General features: G+C 47.2%; 1 long non-coding RNA gene and 1 other non-coding gene across 2 annotated transcripts; both read left to right on the top strand.

Moving 5' to 3' along the window:
- Positions 1-4,415: 4,415 nt before the first annotated feature.
- LOC137659176 (5S ribosomal RNA) lies at positions 4,416-4,534 on the top strand. Its single transcript, XR_011047468.1, has one exon. It is a non-coding gene; the product is annotated as a 5S ribosomal RNA (ribosomal RNA).
- A 5,595-nt stretch (positions 4,535-10,129) lies between these two features.
- On the top strand, positions 10,130-25,792 carry LOC137658728 (uncharacterized). The gene is made up of 2 exons (XR_011047403.1): positions 10,130-10,262; positions 25,542-25,792. It is a non-coding gene; the product is annotated as an uncharacterized lncRNA (long non-coding RNA).
- Positions 25,793-26,535: the final 743 nt, after the last annotated feature.

Here is a 26,535-nt window from a genome sequence, read left to right as displayed (position 1 = left end):
GTGTCGAATTGGCCAAAGCTTTCTCCAACTCTGTTAAATCCGACCTGCATTCCTATCAAATGTTAATCGGAGCTTTAAATTTTAGTGCATCCTATACAAGCTTGGGAAGATTCCATCTTAAATATCTCCACAGGTACCACAGTTATTTTAATTCAGGGTACAAAATCATTCCCCACACCTTCAAAAAATACCTAAAGCCATGGGAACAGAGACAAATGTACAGAGAGATTAACATTCCAAAACCACAGATAGATGCAGAACTTTTCACTGACGCTTCCAACCAGGGTTGGGGAGGTGCATTAGTAATAGCGGGTAATATGCTCTCAATAAATGGAACTTGGACAAATGAAGAATCCTCCCTTCACATCAATGTAAGAGAGTTATTAGCTTGCTTCTATTCTTTGGAACACTTCATCACAAGGTTATACAACAAGGTAGTCTTAATACATGTTGATTCAAAGGTTACTAATTGTTGGATAAAGAAACAGGGTAGTATCAGAAACAAGTTAGCCCATGAACTAGTCAGGAAAATACTTAGTACCATGAAGGATCACAACATACAGATAAATTCCAGATGGATCAGGGGAGTAAGTAACACCATCGCAGACTCACTTTCCAGGGACCTGGGTTCCATTCACACAGAAACTTCCCTCAGTGACAGTCTATTCTCCTTAATCTGCTCTGACTTCAATTTCACCCCAGAAATAGATCTGTTCTCAAATGGTTTCAATACTAAGTGCAAAAAGTTCTGTTCATCTCTTCCAAATCAAAAAGCCATCAGCAATAATGCACTTACGATTAGCTGGAAGGGATCAACACCCCTCTATGCCTTTCCACCAGGATTCTTACTACACAAAGTAGCTTTTAAAATCAATAAAGAATGCAATAATAATATGCTTTTCTGCACCATATCGCAGGGGACGGAACCATGGATTCCATTAGTGAAGTCAGTCGCGAAGCAGCACAAACGATATATTGTGAAGATCGAAGACTACCAGATAGTTCTCAAGGATTGTATCTCACCCTCAGCAAAGCTCCAATCAACTTTGATCGCCTTCAAAATTTAAAGGATCAGCTCCCTAACGTCTTTCCTCCTGAGGTTTGCTCCAAAATTGCTGTCAGCTTGAGGGACAGCTCCTTGCACAAGTATGAAAACCTATACAACATTTTTAAAAGTTTCATTCACAAGGAGTATGGAAGAGACAACAAATTTCCCCTGTTAGCAATTATTTTATTTTTCAATCACCTTATAGACAAGGGTCTGTCTTACAACACCCTGAAGAGCTACAGAGCAGCTTTAGGTCCTATCTTGTCAGGCTATGTCAAAGCAATGATATCGGGAGTTAATAGAAGGAAACCTAGAAATTCTCACCAGTTCCCTGGCTGGGATCTAGACAAAGTAATTTCATTTCTCAACACCACGAAAGATAACTCTACCTTACTACTGACACAGAAAACCTTGTTCCTAGTAGCCTTAGCTTGCCCTTTAAGAGCTAATCAATTTAACAATCTCAGCATTTCCAGGAGCACCTTGACCCCAGAACACATTGTCTTACGGAACCACCCTTCCTTCATGGCCAAAAACCAAAAGAACAACTACACGCCAATAGAGATCAGCTTTAGGAAGCTTCCTAACAGACCAAAAATATGTCCAGTCAGACAATTGAACTTCTATTTGGAATACACCAACAAAGTCTGTATGGAAAGAAACAGACAGGAAAGACCACATATGGCTAGATGAACACTTCAAGATAATGTCTCTACAAAAAATGAGACAACTTTTTAGGGAGTGCATTTTCAGAGCCGACCCAAATGCAACTAAACAGTCAACGAATTTTCACTCTATAAGGGGGCAAGCTTCATCAAGACTGCTATACAATGGAGTATCGATACAAGAAATCATGTCCAGAATGAATTGGAGAAGCGACTCTGTCTTCAGCTCTTACTATGCTCTCCTCGGCTTACAGGGAGCTTTCGATGCTGTGGTCGCTGGACTTCATCTTCAAGCCCCCTGAAGCATCTGCCTAGCTACCACTGGTGAGTCCGGAAGGTTGAGACCTCCCTCTCCAGAACTGTAAGTTTACTTGTGAACGAAGGTTCTGGAGTGGGAGGTGAGACCTTCCGGACTCAAAGTCTGGGTCACCCTCCAACCCTTCCCCCGTGAGCCGAGGAGACCATGTACAGTACTTAGGAGGGAATATTCTAACAACTTCATAATTCAACAGAGTAGGCTATATACAAGAACACACACATACAATCACTATTATTCCACAGAAAACAAACTAACTGGAATCTTTCAATATTCATATCAACCAAGAGAGCACAAGAAGATTGAATTTACTAGTAAAAAGACCTTTATGTCCAACAATTTGCACCTTCACAGTAATTCCTTCATAACTTGCACTACCAAGGTAAGCTCAACCACTTCTGTGTTATTTTTTGTTCTATTACAACTTCAAAAATGTGACTTCCATTGCCGCGTCAACCCGCTCGTCTCTGGTAACTCCGCCCAAGGGGGCGTGGTTTAGGGCTCGCGCCGCCGCTTGGGGGGGTTCCAGGGGGGGGTGTATAAGCTACCACTGGTGAGTCCGGAAGGTCTCACCTCCCACTCCAGAACCTTCGTTCACAAGTAAACTTACAGATTCAGACCGCCAGCTCTCGCCCTTCCAACCACGCCCGCCCTCCTCCTGCGCTCCCTCGCGCACTTTCGTCTGCGCTCCTGCGTGCCCGCGCACGGGCGCTTCCACGTTCGCCCACGCGCGAACCATTGATTTACCATCGCGCAAGCGCTTGGGCGATTGCGACCGCGATTCCCTCGGGGAGTCTTGAGCGCGTATTTCCAGAGCACGGTCTTCACCCCGTAAACGCAGAGCATGGCTCGTGCTAAAGCAGGAAGAATCTTCAGGGAGGTCTGTGCAACATTCTTCTTTCCAGAACCTGGGTAAGTCCTTTCTCTTCGTCATTCCCTGGCAGGGGCTTGCCAGGGAATTTTCCTTTCGAGATTTCTCCGTCAGGCAAGGGGTGGCTGGTTTAGCCCTTCCTCTTCCCCTCTCGTGGAAGGGGCTTACCAGGCCTTTCCCTCCTCGGTTGCGACCCGAGGTTTTGTACTAGGAAGCCCCAGGAAGATCATGGGTACTTTCCTCCTCTCGGGTTCAAGCACCTTTGCGTTCCGTCGCCAAGTTTCGAACTTGCGGGCAACGTCGATGTTTGAGCATCTAGACGCAGTGTCCGAGGGCTTCCTCTCGGGTTTCTCATCCGTGAATGTCGACAAGCTCAGACACTCTTCCATCCTTGGGAAGAGCTTGTTTTGAGCCCAAGGACAGAGAAATGGATAGTTGTTGGGCGGAGGAAGTCTCATTCCGTTTTCACTCCTCCAAGGCGCTTACTTCCAGACCCTGCATGCCTTTGACGCCTCTTCATTCAGCCTCATCAGCCTAAGTTATCGGAACCGGCTATGTCAGCTAAGACAAGGTGTACAATAGCAGTCTCCTCCTGTCAGGGACAGGTAGCACGGGAGGCTCTCCCGGGGGGGGGGGGGGCATAATCCTAGAGGGAGCGGCAGAGTTCACAAACTCTATGATTGGCAATCCCCCTTGCAGGTCTCACGCTGGGGGGATGCCTAAGGTTACTCGTCCGGATAACAGCCTCCCGATGCCGATTCCTGCACGATCTCCGTGATCAGCCAAGGATATCGCGCCTCGCTCTTACCATCTCTCCTTCACTCGTGATCAGCCAAGGATATCGCGCCTCGCTCTTACCATCTCTCCTTCACTGTCAGCGAATCCAGTGTCACTGAGCCTCTATGCCATGGGGTCGGCAAGAGGTTTGCCCGTTGGGCAGAAGGATCCATGCCTTAGGAGAAGGTCCTCCATAGGGTCGTCGACACTCCCCCCCCCCCCCTTCGGCTTCTTCAGTCCATCCTTTCTTCTGGGAAAGCATCTGAGATGGGAGTTCCGTCGTCGACCTCTCAGCTCTGATCAAGTTTGTCGAACAAACTTCGTCCAGCGTGGAACATCAGAGTCGATCAGACTGGTAACAAGGCTGCAGGACTCCTTAGGCCCTGGATCGGAAGGACGGGTACTTCCAGGTTCCATTCCATCCATCTTCCAGGAAGCTCTTGGAATTCAGCCTAGACTACAGGTGTTCCTGCTTAAGATGCGGTGTGGCGATCCCGCCGCGGCATGGCAGGTTTTTCCCCAGAGAGCTCTCCCTGCTTTCCTCATGGCCGCTCAGGAGCAGGCTTCCGCTTCCTTCGCTTTTTGGAGGTCTGGTCAACTCCGGTAGGCTCGGGTTCGACCTTTTTCAACACCGGGACAAGCTTCCGGGTCTTTACCAAGAGTGAGGGATCGTGGTAATTTGCTAGGAGCCTTCTCTACTTCTGCCTCAACTTCTGGAGTATCTAGCCATGATATCGAGTCAACGGCCATACCACGTTGAAAACACTGCTTTTCGTCCGATCAGCGAAGTTAAGCAACGTTGGGTCTGGTCAGTACTTGGATGGGTGACCGCCTGGGAACACCAGATGCTGTTGACTCCTTCTCCGAGTCTTCCCTTCACTTGTCTGTGGCAAGGCTGAGGAGAGTCGCAGTACCTGTTCTCAGTCAAGGAGAGCTTTCCACCCTATCTTGGAATGTTTCCTGGGTCTCTTTTCCTCATTGACCCGTCTAGTTCCGAACGGTCGCCTTAGGATAAGTTCCCTGTAAGGCGGCCCAAGTTCCGGTGGTATCCAAGCAACGATTAACCGGACTTTCTGGTCCCTATGGGACCAGCGGAACGTTTAGACCGGCAATGGGTTGACCTATGGAACCTCTTATTATTATTATTATTATTATTATTATTACTATCCAAGCTACAACCCTAATTGGAAAAGCAAGATGCTATAAGCCCAGGGGCTCCAATAGGGAAAAATAGCCCAGTGAGGAAAGGAAATAAGGAAATAAATAACTGAAGAGAACAAATTAACAATAAATCATTCTAAAAAAGGTAATGTCAAAAGAGATATATCATATATAAACTATTAACAACGTCAACAACAAATATGTCATATATAAACTATAAAAAGACTCATGTCCGCCTGGTCAACAAAAAAGCATTTGCTCCAACTTTGAACTTTTGAAGTTCTACTGATTCAACAACCCGATTAGGAAGATCATTCCACAACTTGGTAACAGCTGGAATAAAACTTCTAGAGTACTGCGTAGTATTGAGTCTTATGATGGAGAAGGCCTGGCTATTAGAATTAACTGCCTGCCTAGTATTACGAACAGGATAGAATTGTCCAGGGAGAGCTGAATGTAAAGGATGGTCAGAGTTATGAAAAATCTTATGCAACATGCATAATGAACTAATTGATCGACGGTGCTAGAGATTAATATCTAGATCAGGAATAAGAAATTTAATAGACCGTAAGTTTCTGTCCAACAAATTAAGATGAGAATCAGCAGCTGAAGACCAGACAGGAGAACAATACTCAAAACAAGGTAGGATAAAAGAATTAAAACACTTCTTCAGAATAGATTGATCACCGAATATCTTAAAAGACTTTCTCAATAAGCCAATTTTTTGTGCAATTGAAGAAGACACAGACCTTATATGTTTCTCAAAAGTAAATTTGCTGTCAAGAATCACGCCTAAAATTTTGAAAGAGTCATACAAATTTAAAGAAACATTATCAATACTGAGATGCGGATGTTGAGGAGCCACCGTCCTTGACCTACTTACAATCATACTTTGAGTTTTGTTAGGATTCAACTTCATACCCCATAATTTGCACCATGCACTAATTTTAGCTAAATCTCTATTAAGGGATTCACCAACCCCAGATCTACATTCAGGGGATGGAATTGATGCAGAGAGTAGCATCATCTGCATATGCAACAAGCTTATTTTCTAGGCCAAACCACATGTCATGTGTATATAGTATGAAAAGTAATGGGCCAAGAACACTACCCTGTGGAACACCGGATATCACATTCCTATACTCACTATGGTGCCCATCAACAAAAACTCTTTGAGATCTACTACTTAAAAAATCAATAATAATGCTAAGAAACGACCCACACACTCCCAACTGTTTCAGTTTGAAAACAAGGGCCTCATGATTAACACGGTCAAAGGCAGCACTAAAATCAAGGCCAATCATACGAACTTCCCGACCACAATCAAGGGATTTCTGTACTGCATTGGAGATTGTAAGAAGGGCATCACATGCTCCAAGGCCTTTCCGAAAACCAAATTGCAAACTAGGGAATAGGTGATTACCTTCAGCAAACCTATTAAGACGTTTTGCCAGAAGACGTTCAAAAACTTTAGATAATATGGGAGTTATGGAAATTGGGCGGTAATCAGTGGGACTTGAGCTACCACAAACACATTTACATAGAGGAGTACATTACCAATTCTCCAACAAGTGCTAAAAGCTCCTCTTCTTGCCAACTTGCGTAAAATAACGATAACTTTGGAGCTAAGAAATCTGCTGTCTTTATAAAAAACAAAGGAAAAATACCATTAGGGTCTACACCTCCATAAGCATCAAGGTCCATCAATAGATCTTTAATCTCACGAGATCGAAAAGCTAAACTAGTTAGTTTAGCCTCAGGAAAACAGGAATGAGGAAGTTCAAGTTTTTCATTACTCTGTTTACTGTCAAAAACATCAGCCAAAAGGGTTGCCTTTTCCTTTGGACAGTGAGTGACTGAGCCATCTGGTTTAAGTAAAGGAGGAACTGTTGCATCTACACCAAAGAGTGCAGATTTAAGGGTAGACCACCATTTATGTTCCTGAGTTGTACCAGAGAGGGTTTCTTTTATGATTAAATTGTACTCCTTTTCAGTTGAGGCATAAACTCTCTGAGCAAAAGCTCGAAGCTGAGTATAGTTGTTCCAGGTCAAATCTGATCTGTTACCCTTCCAAAGGTGATAGGCCTCCTGCTTCTCCAGATAAGCATGTCTGCAATCATCATTGAACCACAGTTTGTCCTTCATTCGGTACCTTAGCACACGAGAAGGGATACGCCTATCAATTATGTTGACTAGATTCTCATTCAAAGGGACAACAGGATCTACACTATTATATAATTGTGACCAATTCAAGCACAAAAGATCATGCAAAATCCCATTCCAGTCTGCTTGGGATTTCATATAAATTTTACAAGAATATGATATATCAGGGACAGGCTGCTCAGTCTTCACTAATAATGAAATCAAGGCATGATCAGAAGTCCCGACTGGAGAACCAACCTTACTAGTTATAACGCCATGGGAGTGGATATTCTTGTCCTTTCCCCACATTTGATGCTGTTCTCGGACTCGTCAAAGAAAAGGGGGGGGGGGGCATGTTCCGGTTCAGGCCTATGGTCAGGACCTGAAGGGTACCTCCCCATCATTCAGGCAGGCTTAGGGGCCGTAGTCTGGCCCCTCTACAGATCCTACAGATCCTGGCGAGTCGCTCCATGCGCTACGACTTCATGGTACTGGCGTATTCCAACCAGCAGGGAGGCACATTTTCATACTTTTGCACATTGCAGTAGAGATAATGAGATGATCCGACGTCCTCTCAATACCACTATCAGCTCGCTCATTCCGGGCAGAGGAATGTTCTCTCCGACTATCTGAGCCGAGCCTCACAGATAGAGAGTACCTGGGGGTCTTTGGCCTATAGTAACCAGCAAGTCCTGGCCTGGGGGACCTGATCACGACAGCCTGGAACTTCATGCTTCCGCTGTTCTTCCCCCCAGTCTCAGACCCCAAGACTCATTGGCAAGATGCTTTCCGGTGACGGTGGGACAACATCGACGCCTGCGTCTTCCCACCATTGTTGTCTGTTGAGAATGGGTCTCAACAAGACCAGGTTGTCTGTCAACCTTTCGATGGCTCTGAGAGCTCCGCTGTGACTATACGCAGAACGGTTTCCGGACCCTCTGCTTCCCCTGACGGAACTCCCGGGAGAGCTTCTTCCACGACACAGGCTACTCAAACAACCACACTACAACATCTTTCACGAGCCGTTGCATTGCTTCGGCTTCACGCCTGGAGACACTACACCGCCCCCTCAAGAAGAGACAACCCGCTACAGTCGCGGAGCGGAGGTCGAGTCACCTGCGATAGTCATCTGCAGGGGTCTACCAGGCGAAGTGGAGAGTCTTCTGTGGTTGGTGTCGTGGGAGATATACCTCTTCCCTTGAGGCCTCTTCTCCAGCAATAACGGAGTTATTGCTTTTCGGCGGGAGGAAACTTTTCCGCTCTCGGCAGTGAAGCCTATCGCTCAGCCTTTCCCTGGCCTTCAGGCTGAAGGGAATAGACTTTTTCCTTCCCGCTGGACCTTTCTTCGCTCATGCGAAGCTGCGAACGTCCATGCCCCCAGTCGGAGTGAGACCTCCTCCATGGAGCATGGTTCGGACTCTTTAGTCCCTTAAGAGATCTTCTCAAAAACCATTACTTCAGGCCTCTGATCGTATTCCTTCTTGGGGGACGGTGCTCCTGCTCACTCTGGCCTCGGCCAGTGTGTGAGCAATCTTCTTGGTTTCGTACGACTCCGCCCTTTCAAGAGAATAGGGGAAGCCAACATTCAGGTTCACTCCTGAGTTGTTTTCTAGACTCAGAATCTTGGAGTCCCGGACCTTCGGTTCGACTCCTTCAAGATTTCGAGTCTCCGTTCTGTATCAGATGACCCAGACCTTCTCCTTCTTGCCAGTAAAGGAATCGAGGGGTTATCTTTGAGAACAGCTGCAGTTTGTCCTCACGTGCAAGCCAGTTTGGGAGCACAGGGAGGACACGGGAGAGTCACCAGTATACCTCTTCAGCTCGGACTCAAGGGCATTCATCTCGACCTGAATCCAGACCCTCCCCCGTCACTTCGCCCTACAGCACGATGTCGGATACATCGCAACGTCCCTCGCCTTCGAGTAGAACTACTCTGTGACGCAGGTGCTACAAGCTGGAGTCTGGAAGCGTCTAATGACCTTCGCAGCCCGCTTCCTGCAGGACGTGACCCACAGGAGTATCGATACGTTTCTATCTCTCTGTGGTGGCTACACAACAGCTGGTCTAACCTCAGGCTCCTTTTTGGACAGGTAGCAGAAGGTTGAGGGCATTGTTATCAGGTTTTAGTCTGCATGAACGAAGGAAGTATGTCTGGCCCTTACTTCTCTCTTCATCGTCCCCTCTACTGGGGAAGCAGCATCCTGGTCTCTGCATAGCTGACCTCAAACCTCTGCAGGTAAACCATCTTCCTTGTGTTCCGAGTATCGAGTCAATACTGTCGCGTCCCCCATACCCTGACGAGGTGGTATTGGGAACGTCCTAACCCAGAGTTCCTTCTGGAACTCCAGGTCAACTGCCTAGGACGGGTCACACTTTCTTCCTTCACACACAAGCTTATGTAGGCCACACGTCTCCTTGCGGAGCAAGGAACTTGTGAGGTGCAGGGACTCCTTTTCTCGAGTGTGACTCACTCAGATTCTGAGTCCCCGGGTAAGCCAAAGCCAGTATGGCTGGGGATTTTCCACCCTTCCTAAGGGGTTAGTCACCCAATGTAAATAGCGTGGTTTGTATTTCGGTTACGGAACCAATGACAAATTCGGAGATAATTTGTATTTTTCCTAACCATACAAACCTTAGCTATTTACACATATTTACCCGCCAGCCTTGTCCCCCAAGTCAAGTCCTACCTCTAAGTGAAGTGAGACATTTCACCGGTGTGTGAGGGAGGGAGGGGTAGCAAGCTACCCCTCCCCCTACCCCTGCTAACTAGCGCGGGGTAGGAAACCCTCGTTAAAATCTAATAGCTCGTCATTTCAGCTACGCCGAAAGTAATACCTAATGTAAATAGCAAAGGTTTGTATGGTTAGGAAAAATACAAATTATCTCCGAATTTGTCATTTTTGGATATTTTGTGCCAAAAATGATAGAATCAGTCGATGTTTGTTCACGAAGAGTCGGATGTAGAGGATTATTTATTTTTATTATTTGTTGAAAAATATCGGGTAATTTCAGTTATTTTGAAAATAGATAACATTGCTTTTTAAAGGCCTTTATAGATAATTATAATTACAGTAAAGGCATGCACAATTCATTTACATGATTATATAAAATAGTACGATATATTATGAAATATTTCCACTTTTTTTTTCTTTTGTCACAGGTGCATCTTTAGCAATGAGCTATGGAAGGCTGAAAATTGGTTTAAAATGTTCGTGCTCTTCAATGTGAGCATAGAATTGATGTATAGAGAGAAAACTAGCTGTATTATCTGGAATATGGAAGGTAAGATTGATAAAGAGCATTGTTTGTTAGATTTGAATGATATAAAAATGTTTAGTAGATTGAGGTCAAATTAACTTTTAAGAAAGTTAAAATTGGATTAGCCCTTTTATGGGTTATGATAGTTTTGATGGATTATGATATTAATGGATTGCATCAGGACATGTAACTTTATGGAGTGATAAGATTTAATTTAAATGAAAATCTGATTCTTGATAGTTATTCAAGGGAGAATTTTCTTGGTAGTAGATTATAGTAGGATTATCTTCCTTTACTACTTTGACAATTGTTAGTTGGACTTATTCTTGATTGTTCTGACACAGATACAAACCTTCGCTATTTATTAGGGTATTACTTTCGGCAACACTGAAAACCAGCCAAGACAATTTTACTGAGGGATAATTACCCAATCCGCTAGTTAGCGGAAGGGGGTTGGGGTAGACTAGCTACCCCGCTCACTCACACCTGTCGGTTGAGTAACCACTTTTACTTTTGGCTCGGTAGAGTGTAGACGTGCCGTCTCTCTCTCCCGTTAACAAACTGCCTTGACTTTATTACTTTTTCTTTTTCTTTTGTGTGTCTGTGTGTATGGTTATTGTCCCGCTATGCGGACGTGTCCTGGGATCAAGTGCCGCCGCTGCGGCACATTCTTGTCGTCCTTGGAGACCCACATCCTTTATGCCCGGCTTACCGGGGAACTTAGTGTTCACGGGACAACACCTGTTCCGAGTGTAGGGAGTGGCCTGCCTCCCAGTGGGAGAGGTTTGCGCGTAAGAAGAAGTCTAAACGCGAATCTTCGTTTTCAGGGTCATCCTCGAAATCGAAGAAATCGCGGGCTTGCGCTTCCTCTACGCCCAAATCTCTGCCCGAAGCTAATCCTCGACCAAGCCCTTCCGGGGTACGGTCGAGCAGTAGTGCAGGGCTTGTGACTCCAGGTCAACCCTGGGGGATAGACGAGGATGACGGCTCCCCTAGTGAGTCGGCTCCTATTCTTCCCACAGGGAGCGCCTGATCCTTGCCAGACCTTGGGTCTGGTTCCAACGATGAGGAGTTAGCTAACCCACCAGAGACGGTGGCAGGGCTCTCTCCAAGGCGGGCTTCCCCCTCGGGGGAACATATCTCTCATTCGCGAGAGAAGGTTGCCTGTTCTTCGGCAATCTCCTTATGATTTAGGTTCTCCTCCAGGGGCAGAAAGAGAACCTTGTTATAAGTGTAGCTCTCCTTCAGGCGAACTTTCCTCCCCTGCGAAGGATTTATCTGTATCTTATTCAGTCTCCCCCTCGGGTGGTGTCTGTTGTACGTTCCTCTCCGGAGGTTCGTAGAGTGGAGGGGTGGGTAACCCCTCTCCACCCCGGCGTTCTCCTCCTCGGGCTGTGAGGAGACGTCTCTTTGAACCTGCTGGTTCTCCTCACGTTGACCCTTCGGGGTCTCGTGACGATCACCCTTCGGGCTGGCATGATCGTGAGTCTAACGGCTCTAGTCATGTTGATCTCGCGGGAGTCCTTCGGATCTCCGTCGCGCTGAACCTTCGGGCTCTTGCGACTTGAAACCTTTGGGTTTCTGTTAAGCTGAACCCTCGGGCTCTCGTAACGTCGGTGGCATTGAACCTCCGGGTTCTCGTACCGTCAGTCACGCTGATCCTTCGGGATCTCGTGACAGAGGAGTCTCGATTCCTCGTTACGCTGACCCTTCGGGTTCTCGTAACCTGAGTTACGCTGAACCCTTGGGCTCTTGTAACCCTAGTCGCGCTAACGCTTCGGTGTTTCGTGACAGAGAAACTCCGGTTTCTCGTTGCGTTGCTCCTTCGAGTTCGTGCAACATAGTTCACGCTGAACTTTCGGGTTCTCGTGACCAGAGTCATTCTTATTATGACAGTTTTTAAACTCTCGTTGTGTTGATCATTCGCGCTTACACAACACAATCTATCCTGAACCTTCGGGTGAGCGTAACAGTGAGTTCTCTCAACCTGAGAGCTCTCGCGTGCTCGACCAAGTTGGTGCGAACGGCCAAATTGACGCGCACGGCCAAATTGACGTGCACGCCTTATGTGCGCGCCAGGCGCGCGAACAACCTTATGTGCGCCAGGCGCGAACAACCTTTTGTGCGCCAGGCCCGCGAACAATCTCATGCGCTCCAGGAGCATGAAAAAGGTGCGCGCAATCGGGAGAGGCGCGCGCGAGCCCCCTTCCGCCTACCAACAGTTCGGCGCAAGAGCGCACGACCATCTTGGCGCTCACTATGTCTCTCGAGCCCCTTGGGCCTCAACAGAGACAACGTTCGCCTGTGCGACCGAACCCCGATCCTATCCCTAAGGGTAGGCCTGTGCCTATCCTACCTGTAGGGAAGCCTCCATGAGACACGAGGGTTAGGGAACCTGCCCAGGTTCCTAAACCCAGTGAGCAGTCCTTTCCTAAGGACCTTCCCCCTAGTTCCACAGGAGCCCGTGAACTTACTTAATGTAATGCGCCAAGCCATGAAGGGAGTCGTTCCCCGCTCCCAGTCCTTAGGTGATATACCTAGGATTCCCTTGTCGCCTCCTCTCTTCCCGGGGTCCTCTCCTCCCTCCGATCCTGGGAGGTGGTCGGAAGTTCTCGCACAGGTGGGCCCCTCAGGCAAGGGGAGACGATCATCCCCTCGCAAAAGACCTTTGGAGGAGATTAGGCATGAACCTCAGGGTAGCCCCCTGCAGTTCAAGACGCCACAGGCCAGGCCAAAGGGGGAAAGGAATAGGATTCGTCCTTCAGCCCCCAAGGAGGATAGGGTTGCTTACTATAGTGTCTAATGAGGCCCGATCTGCGACCGGACGGGACTCATCCCGTACAGCAATGGACTAACATTCCACCCGTAAGCCAACGGAGTCCTCTAGGCCCTTAGGGACAGAGGATCTCCGGCCTCGTAGGAGGGAACTGAAGGATGTGTTCACCATCCCCAAATCCTCGTCCAGGCTTCCTTCCTCACTGCCTCCCAGGCAGCCGGAAGCAAGCACCTCCCTGGTAGTCTCCCTATCCCCAGTCTATACAGTTGACGACTTTGACCCACGCCGGGCTCATATGGATGAGAGCTTGGACGTAGAAGGGCAGAGCGATCTCGGGGACGACGCTCTGCCAGCAGCCGCTAGCCCTAACCTTACAGAGGATGAGAGGAAGGAGTCTGAACACGCCTTCTGGCAGGTCCTAACCTGCATCCATTCCATCAATGGACTTCCAGATCCATCGGCACCCCCTCTAGATGGAAAAGAAACGGTCCTTGACCAGTTCTATGGCACTCAGAAACCTCATAGGACCAGTGCAGCTTTGCCCTGGTCAAAGGGGTTGAAGAGTGCCAAACAGAAGGCTGTCTCTCAGGCAACTGGTTCCACCTCTTCTCTCCGCTGCAACTCACCCTCCAAGCTCTTACCTCCTCCGTATGTGTTTCAGAGGAGGTATTACGAGATCTTCGGAGAATCTCTTCCAACGCTGCCTCTCGACCACTCTATAGAGGCACTATCGAAGGCCACCCCCTTCGAGAAACTTACGGGGCTGCCTGTCTCCTTTTCGGCCTCTGAAATCCTAAACCAGGAAAAGGTGGCGAAGTACGCCATACAGGCTACTTCGTGTCTGGATTTCTGGTTAGGATTCTTAGGACAACTAATGCAGTCTAAAAGACCTGTTTCAGGAGTCCTCCAGGAAGTCTTTGAAGACTTTCCTTTTGTCCGGCACTCGGGCCATCGAATTCCTCTCTCATCAGGTAGTGAACCTTTGGGCCAACGCTATCCTGAAGAGGAGAGATGCCGTCATAGGCAAGCTCTATAGACATCTCCCTCAGGCCGAAGTAGCAAGTCTGAGTAATGCTCCTTTCAAGGGCAATTCTTTGTTCCATCCCGAGGATGTCGAGCGGGTGGCAGAGAGGCGGAGGAAGTCCAGTCAGGACTCCCTCATCCAAAAGGTCTTAACAGCTAGACCTTACCCCTCTCAGCCACAGCGGAAAGCACAGCAGAACCTGCAGCCAAAAAGGGCTAAAGGCCCAAAACAACTGGGTAAAAAGGGTGCAAAGCAGGCTTTTCACAGCAAAAAGTCCTTCTTTGGAGGAAAGGGTAAGAAGGGATCTGGCCAAGGCCGCTCCCTATAAGACAGGAAATCCTCCCATTTGTCCACCTGTGCGGGGATGCCGGCAAAGCCGCTGGCAGAGATAGCTTTACCACGGGCCGATCCCTGGACGATCTATGTGATTCGTTCAGGGTATTGTATCCCATTCACGCTCTCTCTCCCTCCACTGACTCGAGTGCCGATTCCATTGGTCTCCTGTGCGAAGGGATCCGCACAGGAGTTTGTCCTCAGGGCAGAAGTCCAGTCCATGTTGGAGAAGCACGCTCTCCAGGAGGTCCTCGACGGGTCCCCAGACTTCTACAGTTGACTCTCTCTTGTGAAAAAGGCATCTGGAGGCTGGAGACCAGTCATCGATCTCTCGGCCCTGAACAGGTTTGTCGAACAGACACCTTTCAGGATGGAGACGGCCGACACAGTCAGACAAGCAATAAGACACTAGGACTTCGTGTGCACTCTAGATCTGAAGGATGCATACTTCCAGATCCCAATTCACCCGTCTTCCAGGAAGTATCTAAGATTCATGTTCAATCAGAAGCATTACCAGTTTAGGGTACTGTGTTTCGGTCTTTCCACAGCACCCCAGGTATTCACGAGAGTATTCGCCCTAGTATCATCTTGGGCTCACAGTCGGCATCTGTCTCCTAAGATACTTGGACGACTGGCTGATTCTGGCAGACTCGGAGACGGCCCTTCTCCGCCACCGAGACGAGCTTCTAAGGTTTTGCCAGGATCTGGGGATTGTGGTAAACCACAAGAAGTCTCAACTGCTCCCCTCTCAAGAACTGGTATACCTAGGCATGCGATTAGACACCCTAAGGCACAAAGCGTTTCCATCAGACGAAAGGATCCAGAGACTGAGGGAGATAGCACAGGTCTTCCTCAGTCGGGAAGAGCTCCTGGCGCAGTATTGGCTTCGCCTTCTCGGTCACCTCTCTTCTCTGACCCGACTGGTCCCCAACAGTCATCTCAGGATGAGATCCCTCCAGTGGCGACTAAAATCCCAGTGGAAACAGCACTCCGATTCCCGGGATCACCTAGTCCGCATAGGGCTAGAGGAACAGTCGGACCTCAGGTGGTGGCTGGCGGAGCCGAACCTCTGCAAAGGGGTCGATCTTCTCATCTCTCCTCCGGAATTGATGCTGTTTTCGGACGCTTCAAAAGAAGGGTGGGGGGATCACATGCTGCACCATTACACCTCCGGCCAATGGTCCGAATCAGAAAGGTACCAGCACATAAATCTCTTAGAGATGTGGGCAGCCTTTCTGGCCCTCAAAGAGTTCCACCAGGTCCTGGCGGGGCACTCCGTGGTGCTGATGAGCGACAACACAGTAGTAGCTTATTTGAGCAAACAGGGTGGTACCTTTTCACAGCAGCTGTGCCATGGGCAGAAGACAACTCGGTGACTCTATCAGCTTGCTTCATTCCAGGCAAGCGGAATGTGCTAGCAGACAAGCTGAGCTGAGAGACTCAGATAGTTGGCACTGAGTGGTCTTTGAATCCTCTAATAGCCAACAAAGTCCTGACTTTGTGGGGTTACCCGACTGTGGATCTGTTCGCAACGGCCCTGAATTTCAGGCTCCTGTTGTACTGCTCCCCAGTCCCGGATCCCCAAGCTCTTTGGCAAGATGCTTTTCAACAACGGTGGATAAACCTGGACGCTTACGCGTTTCCCCCGTTCTGTCTGATGAGAAAAGTGCAGATGACCTTCATAGCTCCGCTATGGCATCACGCAGAATGGTTTCCGGACCTTCTGCATCTCCTCACGGAGATCCCGAGGGAGCTTCCTCCACAACGCGACCTCCTCAAACAAGCACATGCCAACATCTTTCACAGAGCCGTAGCCTCGCTTCGACTTCACGCCTGGAGACTATCCAGCACCTCCTCACACAGAGAGGCTTTTCGCAACCGGTTGCGAAATAAATGGCTGGACATCTCAGGAGATCCACAGAGGCAGTCTACCAGGCGAAGTGGTCAGTTTTCTGTGGTTGGTGTCGTGGAAAGGGTATCTCTCCCCTCGATGCCTCTGTTCCAACCATAGTGGAGTTTCTTGTATACCTTCGGGAAGAAAAGCTTCTCTCGGTCTCGGTAGTCAAAGGCTACCACTCAGCCTTAAGTCTCGCCTTTAGACTGAAAGGAGTCGATATTTCCTCCTCGTTGGAACTTTCTTTGCTCATACGCAGTTACGAGCTTACTTGCCCCCAGGCAGAGCTAAGACCTCCCACTTGGAACGTGGTTCGGGTCCTCAGGTCTCTGAAGGGCTTCCCCTATGAACCACTACGCCAGGCCTCAGATCGCCACCTCACGTGGAAGACTGTGTTCCTGCTCGCTTTGGCTTCGGCTAAGAGAGTCAGCGAACTTCATGGTCTATTTGCTGATGTCTCCCACTCTAGGAGAAGGGGGTAAGTAATCCTCAACTTCGTCCCTGAGTTTGTAGCTAAGACTCAAAATCCGGGTGTGCCGGACTCCAGGTTCGGCCCATTTCGGATAGAGAGTCTTCATTCTGTAACCGAAGATCCAGACCAACTGCTACTATGTCCAGTGAGGAGTCTGGGGTGTTACTTAAAAAGAACAGCAAAAGGTTGCCCCCGTGTACGAGCACTTTTTGTCAGCACGGGGAAGGTCATGAGGAATACTATTTCCTCCTGGGTAAGGAAAGTAATCGAATCGTCGTCGTCGTCGGCGCCCACTTGTGTCGAGTATTGGGTTCTGTCGTTAGCCATCAGCCTCCTATCTTTGGGGTGGGTGCTTATGTCTGATGTGGTTGTTAAGTCCTAGTCTGTGGTGGAAGAGTTGCGGACAGTGTTCACAAGGGAGGGTAGGTGGTGGGCGGGGCTGTTCTAATCGCTCTCTCCTTCTTCTCCTCCTAGCCTCCTCATTTTGTCTCCTCCTCTCCTCGAAGTCCACGGTGCCATGGTGTACTGTACTCCTCCAGGTTTTCCTGTCCCTGGCTGTTTCTTCCCAAGAGGAAGGATCGATGTCAGTTAGAGCCAGGGTGCGCTTTAATTGGCCTTTATAGCGCATTTTCGGGGCTCCTCGTGGTCTGGTGCCCTGGGTCAGTTCTCCGTAGAGTATCTTCTTTGGGAGCCTAGATGGATTCATCCTATGCACGTGTCCTATCCAGCGGAGGCGGTGGTGGATGATGGTGGCCTCCACGCTGGTCAGCGAGGCACGTTCTAAGAGTTCAATGTTGGTGGTGTGGCTCTAATCGAATACGCTCTATATTAAGATCCTCCTCTGTCCAACCGGCCCAGAGCTCATGACGTCAGAGGCATTGCAACGTCTCTGGCGTTCAAGAAAAATTTTTCTGTGACACAGGTATTGCAAGCGGGCGTGTGGAAGCGTCAGACGACCTTCACAGCCCACTACCTGAAAGATGTAACCCACAGGAGCATGGAAACCTTCTCCATTGGTCTTGTGGTGGCCGCACAAGTGACCTAATGCCTCAGGCTCCTTGATGGACAAGTAGCAGAGGCTTTAGGGCTGAGGTTATTCGGGTTAGTCTAGGGTGAATGAAAAGTATGTCTGGCTCATTTCTCCTTCTCCCCCCCTCCCCCCCCCCGGGGGAAATAGCTCCGCAAGACCGAAGCATAGCTGACCTCACCCCTCTGCAGGTAAGAATCATTTCCCTTGTGCTTCCTGGGTATGAATGAATAATTTGTTATGTCACCAATACCTCTTGAGGGAGGGTATTGGATTTGTCTTAGAATCCTCAAGTTCCTACGTGAAGACAAGCCACGAGTCTCTCTCACACAAGCTTCTGCAGGCCACTATCAGTGAGTTACAGTGTAAATACTTTGATTTTAGCGAGGTTAGGGTTCCCTCTACTATCGATCACAGATCGAAATAGAGAGGACCCTGGGTCATGACCAAGGCCAGTTAGTAAGGACTTCCTCCCTCCTAAGAGTAAGTCACCCTAATAAATAGCGAAGGTTTGTATCTGTGTCGGAACAAATAACAAATTTGGAAATAATTTGTATTTTTCCTAACATACAAACCTGAAGCTATTTATACAAATTGGCCTGCCACCCTGTCCCCCTAGAAGTCCTGCCAGAAAGCAAAAGTGGTTACTCAACCGACAGGTGTTAGTGAGCGGGGTAGGATGTCTACCCCAATACCCTCCCGTTAACTAGCGGATGGGGTAATTATCCCTCACTAAAATTGTCTTGGCATTAATACCCTAATAAATAGCTTCAGGTTTGTATGTTAGGAAAAATACAAATTATTTCCAAATTTGTTATTTTTACCCAATGAAGGGATGTGAAGATAAGTGCTCTTGTTTTAAGACTAAAGTAGTATTGGATTACTAATGAAATAAGGTGAGATTTGATTGCCAATACATTCTCACACAAATACAAACCTTCATCTTGTAATAGGAGTATGATATCAGTTCTTTCTGTTTGCCTACACAGACACCGAATAGTCTGGCCTGGCCTATTCTTTACAGATTCTCCTCTGTCCTCATACACCTGACAACACTGAGATTGCCAAATAATTCATCTTCACCCAAGGGATTAACTACTGCACTTTGATTGTTCAGTGGCTACTTTCCTCTTGGTAAGGGTAGAAGAGAGACTTCAGCTATGGTAAGCAGCTCTTCTAGAAGGAGGACACTCGAAAATCAAACCATTGTTCTCTAGTCTTGGGTAGTGCCATAGCCTCTGTACCATGGTCTTTCACTGTCTTGGGTTAGAGTTCTCTTGCTTGAGGGTACACTCGGGCACACTGTTCTATCTAGTTTTTCTTCCTCTTGTTCTGTTAAAGTTTTTATAGTTTATATAGGAAATATTTATTTTGATGTTACCATTCTTAAAATATTTTATTTTTCCTTATTTCCTTTCCTGACTGGGCTATTTTCCCTGTTGGGGCCCCTGGGCTTATGGCATCCTGCTTTTTCAACTAGGGTGGTAGCTTAGCATTTAATAATAATAATAATCATCATCTTGACTGGAACTCTGCTTTTAAGATTTATAATGAGGTGTCAGTAGTTACTATTTGATTGAAGCGACACCCTCTAAGGATGATATCACGAGAGGGAGATCTTCACAAGATTGGCAGTTGTTGCTAGGATTCTGACAGAACAGCACGAGCAGTTCAGCAATACAGTGAATAGGTCACCCAAGGCTAGAACGGTAGTCAAAAGGATGTACTATCTCCTTGGTGGGAAGAGGGGTCAAGGGAGACTACAGATCCTATAATCCCCAACCAAGGTGCCTCTCTAGCAAAGAATCCGGAAACAGTGTCAATCTTAGTCAAGGCCTTATCTCTAATCATGTTCTTGAAGGATCAAGTCCTTCTCCCTTTCCAATCGACATAGGGATCATGATATTAACCCGTGATATCTAGGTGGAGGGAATGGGCTCCAAGAGCATTATCTTCTCTTCATCCAAGACTACTGGTATAATAGTCACCTCCATGACCATTCTGCAAGCAATGTCCTGGCTGGACCATTAGGCGAGTGTTGAATCCTATTTTGCTTCTTAGAACTTAAATTACTCTGAGAAAAAAAGGAATTTTACACACCTGGTCTTGTCCGGAGCAAAAGCTGTTACATCTGTGTTTTGGACAGTCAACTGCTCTATAGGTATTCACCCAAGTCATCTCACCAGTTTTAGCTTGTGCACATGCCAAGGTCATTAATTTTCTAAAACACCCCGATGACTGACTGATACGCATCTCCAGCGGATAGATACTTCTTACCTTTTGTCACATATTGGGAGAAATCCAGTCTTAAGCCCAAGCAGAGGATGGGGTTATCTGGAAATGTTAATATATATGATTTTTATAGTTTATATATGACATCTGTTTTTGACGTTGTTAATAGTTTATATAGGACATATCTGTTTTGACGTTGTCACTGTTTTTAGTATGATTTATTGTTAATTTATTCTCATTTATTTATTTCCTTATTTCCTTTCTTCACTGGGCTATTTTTCCCTATTGGAGTCCTTGGGCTTATAGCATCTTGCTTTTCCAACTAGGGTTGTAGCTTGGCTAGTAATAATAATAATAATAATAATAATAATAATAATAATAATACGAACAAGCAAATATATTTCCTTCAGTGGATAGCATCAGTAGACACTGGAAAGTAGCGTAAAACTTTCTTTTCAATCAATTTAATACCAGCAAGACAGCAGCAAAGATTGCTCAGACACCTCTCATCCCTGGAGAAGCTAGTACCTTGTACCAACCGTGTTTCACACAATTGTACATAATTCATTTTGTATATATTATGCTTGTATCTTCGCTCTTCCCTCGCACTAAAACGAACCTGAATGATCATGTCTCCGGTTTTGCTCTGTATCATTGTCTGTCTCTCGAACATGTCACGTCCTGTTGCCTTGAGGTTTTGTGTATAAAGGCGAGTGTTCCTTAATAAACAACTCAGTCGTTTCCAACCTGCCTTTGAGTTCACACCTTACTCGGCACCGTCACATTGGTGACCCCGGAAGTCGTCTCGCTCCCACTGCCTTCCACCCCCACCTCCCTCGCCCCTCCATCGTTGGTACTATGACGGAAAGAGACACTACTACGGCAGTTGGCGCTGTGGCCGACCCATTGAAACTTTCACCGTTCGCCACCGTAGAGGCGTTTGCTTGGTTTCAACGCGCAAAAGTCCATTTCCGTATCGGGCGTGACTCGCTCAACCACCAAAGCGGATTATGTTCTCGTGGCGATACCCGAGGACACCTTCCCAGAAATATCCGACTGGCTTTGTGAACAAGGAGACACCCCAATAGCGTATGACGCCCTCAAAACATATCTTCTGCAGCAGTACTCGCCGTCGCCAGCCGCCCGTATAGCAAAGCTTTTTCAGCTCTCGCAACAGCCGTTGGGGGACCAAAGGGCTTTGCTTGCCCTCAGGGAAATGACCAGTATCGCTCGCCTTCAACCTGCCGCAGACGGCTCCCCTCGTGAGGTGAACCTACTTCGTGCCCTTTGGATACGCCGTTTACCCGAACCTGTACGCGCTGCCATACCCGATGTCGATACTTTACCCATAAAGGACTTGATGACCAAAGCCGACGCCCTTATGGACAGCCACTTCAAGACCTCCATCAACGCCTCCACCCCTGACGACGAGGATGCCTATTCAACAAAACCGAAGCTGACATGAATGCCATAGGACATACACGCCTACCCCGTGACGTGCCGAAGCGGCGACAAAGCCGCTCACCACCAACCAATCGCTCGCGCCCCAACCAACGACTTCTACAGCCACTTACTACCTCCCATCCGCCGCAGTTTTGCTACTACCACTTCAGATTCGGGGCAAACGCGAAGAAATGTGCCAAGGATTGTCAGTGGCCAAAAAACATGTAAGTAGGCCATCGCTTGTGCGGTGGCCTCCCATGTTTCTAATCTTTTCTTTTTACATGATGCAGGGACGGGCGTGCGATTTTTGGTAGACACGGGTGCTTGTCGTTCTCTTTTGCCAAAGAAACTCTTCAAGGCACGACGTAGTCTGTCTACATCTGCCGACGTCCGCTTAGTAGCTGCCAACGGATCTGCGATACCCACCTACGGTTACGAGAACCTCACATTATCGTTCGGAAACGGTAAATTCAATTGGAATTTTCTCGTTGCTGACGTCACAATGCCAATCCTCGGTGCGGATTTCCTCTCTCATTTCCACCTTCTGGTCGATGTCGCCCACCGACGATTGGTCAACGCAGACTCGTACTTGTCGACATCTCTTCAACCCGGCCCCTCTAACCTCGCTCTCCACATCAGCGCACCCACGGATGCCTACGCCCACCTCCTCATGTCGTACCCGGAAGTTTTCCGTCCAGAACTTCGCCAAACGCCCACGGTTCCTGCCAAGCACGGTATTTATCACCATATCAAGACGACGGGACCCCCAGTCTTCGCAAAATTCAGACGTCTGGCACCGGAACGATTGGCAGCCGCCAAACAGACGTTCGCCGAAATGGAGAAAATGGGCCTTAGCCAAAAGGCCTCCAGCCCATGGTCGTCGCCCTTACACATCGTTCTGAAGAAAGACGGCTCCCTCCGTCCGTGCGCGGATTACAGGCGCCTGAACATGCAAACAGAACCGGATCACTACCCCCTCCCAAACATTGCCGACGTGACCTACCTGCACAAAGAGAAGGTTTTCTCTACGCTCGACCTCCTGAAGGGGTATTATCAGGTGCCTATGAACCCAGAAGACATCCCCAAGACTGCCATCACCACTCCGTTTGGTACATACACCTTCAATTACTCCTGTTTTGGCCTTCGTAATGCTGGGGCAACGTTTCAACGTCTCATGGATGGCATCTTAGGGGACCTCCCTTTCTGTGTATGTTATGTGGACGACATACTTGTGTTCTCCTCCTCAAAAGAGGAACACCTCCGTCACCTGCGCATCGTGCTCGACCGCCTGCAACAAAACGGCCTTGTAGTCCGGTACGACAAGTGTACCTTTGGCGACAACGAAGTATCGTTCTTAGGGCACCGCATCACTCCTGAAGGTGTCCACCCCCTCCCTGAGAAGGTAGCAGCCGTTAAGAACTTCCCCGTGCCCTCGACCGTCAAAGCTCTGCAGGAATTCTTGGGCATGATCAACTATTATCACCATTTTCTGCCAGCCATTGCCGCCACTCTTGCTCCCCTCTACGCCTCCCTTAAGGGCAAGCCGAAGGACCTGAAGTGGGGTCCCCTTCAAGAAGCAGCCTTCTGCAATGCAAAGGCGGCCCTATCAACTGCTGCGGCTCTCACTTTTCCTATCCCACACGCCCCTCTCCTTCTCTCCACCGATGCCAGCGACGTCGCTATTGGTGCAGTACTCGAGCAGGTGGTCAAAAGCTCGCCCGGCCCATTGGCCTTCTTCAGCAGAAAACTGTCCAAGGCAGAATCGGGTTATTCTACCTTCGATCGAGAACTGCTGGCGGTGCACTTGGATGTCTGTCACTTTCGCCATTTCTTAGAAGGTACGCCCTTCGTCATTCGCACAGACCACATGCCTCTGGTGCACGCCTTCACTCGACAGTCTGACGCCTGGTCCGCCCGTCAACGCCGACATCTCTCCGCCGTGGCTGAATACAATTGCACCCTCCAGTACGTCCCTGGGAAAATGAATCCCGTTGCCGATGCCCTGTCAAGAAACACGTTGGCTGCCGTTCAACTGGGATTGGATTACAACGCCCTGGCTGAAGCCCAACGACAGGATCCAGAGTATCAAGCTTGTAGGAAATCCTGCACGTTCCTCCGTTGGGAAGACTTTCCCCTTGAAGACTCCAACACCACCCTCCTCTGTGACGTCAGTACTGGTAGACCGCGACCTTGGATTCCTGCTCCCATGCGCCGACAGGTGTTTGATTTCATTCACGGCCTTTCACATCCCTCGTGCCGTTCTACTGCACAGCTGCTGAAAGCAAAGTTTATTTGGCACGGCATTTCTAAGGATGCTAAGGATTGGGTCCGCGCCTGTGCTTCTTGCCAAACTTCCAAAGTACATCGACACACGGATTCAGGAGTGGGCACCTTTCCTCAACCTCAGCGTCGTTTTTCACACATTCATGTCGACGTTGTAGGCCCCCTACCCACATCACAAGGACATCGTTACCTGTTTACCGTCATCGACCGCTCCACTCGTTGGCCTGAAGCCATTCCCATGGAAACTGCAACGTCCGCCTCATGTACATCTGCCTTACTCTCGGGATGGATTTCAAGATTCGGTATCCCTGAGCATATTACTTCTGACAGGGGAAATACTTTCACCTCTCAATTGTGGACGTCATTAGCGAATCTCCTGGGCATCACCCTACATCAGACAACGGCCTACAACCCCGCTACCAATGGAATGGTTGAACGTTTTCATCGCACCCTCAAAGCAGCTTTGATGTCCCGCTGCAAGGATTGCAACTGGTTTACTCAGCTTCCCTGGGTCCACCTTGGACTAAGGACCATTCCTAAAGCCGCCTCGACGTCTCGGCAGCTGAAATGGTGTATGGCGATCGCCGAATTTTTTCCTTCTACAACCTCCTCCGACGATCTCCAGCGCATACGTCACGTCGTGGGAAAATTTACTCCGTGCCGCCAGACTTACAAGCCCCCAGCAAAGCATCACATACCAACGGACTTGCACTCTGCAACGCACGTCTTCCTGCGCAACGACACCAGCAAGCCACCACTAACGCCCCCTTACACGGGCCCTTTCCTTCTGATCCGACGCAGTCCGAAAGCATTCCTCCTAAACATTCGGGGCAAAGAAGACTGGGTCTCCATTGATCGTCTAAAACCTGCTTATCTTCTGCCAGATGACCTGCCTACAGTTCGCCTCTCTAGATCAGGCGCCCTATTTAACATGTACAGTATGTCATTTTTAGGGGGGGAGCCATGTACTAACCGTGTTTCACACAATTGTACATAATTCCTTTTGTATATATTATCCTTGTATCTTCGCTCTTCCCTCGCACTAAAACGAACCTGAATGATCATGTCTCCGGTTTTGCTCTGTATCATTGTCTGTCTCTTGAACATGTTACGTCCTGTTGCCTTGAGGTTTTGTATATAAAGGAGAGTGTTCCTTAATAAACAACTCAGTCGTTTCCAACCTGCCTTTGAGTTCACACCTTACTCGGCACCGTCACAACCTCATGCGTTACTCTTTTATCAGCAAGCCTTCCAATAGTATGAGTAGGCGCACTGGTTGGCAGCCACTGACTCCTCTAAACAGCTAATCCCAGTTGACTAAGAAGGGAGGTTCTAGCATGGTGACTCTTGGACAAGAATCTCAAAGGAATTCCCTGGGAATACCCTCTTCCAAAAATGCTTCTTCTCATGAATTTATTAAAGGAGGGATATGCTGTAGACCTAAGAAACAAGACAGTCTAAGGATTTTGATCAGAGGAGAAAAACTTTCGGAGAATTCAGGTTTATTTACTATCCATTGAATAAAATTAAAGGATTAGGACTATTGGAGCTCCTATTACTCAATAGTATTTAGAATATAATGCAGTACTTTTCCACTTTACTAGATATACTTTCGATTGCAATTATAAATGTCATGGACAAGTCTATTTTGTTATTTACACTGTTTTATATTTATAGCATTAAAATATTCCATATGCACTATAGTCTATCATAATTTTTTTTTACTAAAAGTGTATACATGATATTAAAGTGCATAGTAAAATATTGCAATAAAGACTGATACATCTGTACGATTAACATCTTTTATTAATTTTTTCAGACTAGAATCGTCAAACCAGCAAAACATTATTTATACTGCAACTATCCACTATAGACATCAAGAGAAGACCAGCAGCGAATAATATGATTTTCTAGTGAAAATGAGTACTGAATTTCAAATTTCACAAGTACTGACCCATCTCAATAGAAGTGGATACTCTATATGATAAAATTTTTCTGGAGTATTGAACCTCATGAGAAGTATCATTGTGGTCTACAAATATCTTAAAATGCTCAATTGTCCAGAGTTATTTAGATTTTAAGGGGTTATCTGTTACAATGGTCACTCCATTTATATCCCAAACAGTAAGTTTTACAGCTACCACTAACTGAAAAAGGTACATTGAATAAGTAATATAAGAAATATATTACCAGCCTATTTCAAGTTTATCAAAGTGTATTTCTGGAAGCCGTACATTTGGTTTTTTAAGCTTTTAACTTTAACATAATCTAGTAACAAGTACATCATTCGCTCTTAATCTTCACAAAGTCAGTGAATATAAAGTAAATTTAAGTAAGTTTTTAATTCTATGCATTTTTCCGTTAAAAATCCAAAATAGCTTGAAAATTAGTCCTAGAACTACATATGATCTTGTTTGACTCAAAAATTCATATTGCAATTTCCTAATTATTATTAGATATTAAGCAAACACAATCGTTCCTTTAGTTGCCTAAAACTTTTTGCAAAATACGAATATACTAAATGTAAGTGGATTCCTATTACCTGCTAAAATTATTAGCCAGAATTGTTTATGAAAAACGGTAAATAGATTAGTTTTATGTATAATTTCAAATATATATTTTTAAGAGGGAATTTAGTATTAACAAGCAATTAGACCAACAAATGTAAATAGTGATGGACTTCTTCCTTGGAAATTTCCTGTTTGTGTCTTTAATTTTCATTAATTATCTGTTAAATCTAATGTCAATATCATCTGGACTTCTTAACAAATTTCCATAATTGTGTAAAGTACTGTAAACAAGTTATCTAAATA

The sequence above is a fragment of the Palaemon carinicauda genome, chromosome 1 (genome assembly GCF_036898095.1).
Source record: "Palaemon carinicauda isolate YSFRI2023 chromosome 1, ASM3689809v2, whole genome shotgun sequence".
Classification (NCBI taxonomy): Eukaryota; Metazoa; Arthropoda; class Malacostraca; order Decapoda; family Palaemonidae; genus Palaemon; species Palaemon carinicauda.
This window is presented reverse-complemented; position numbering and strand designations above follow the sequence as displayed.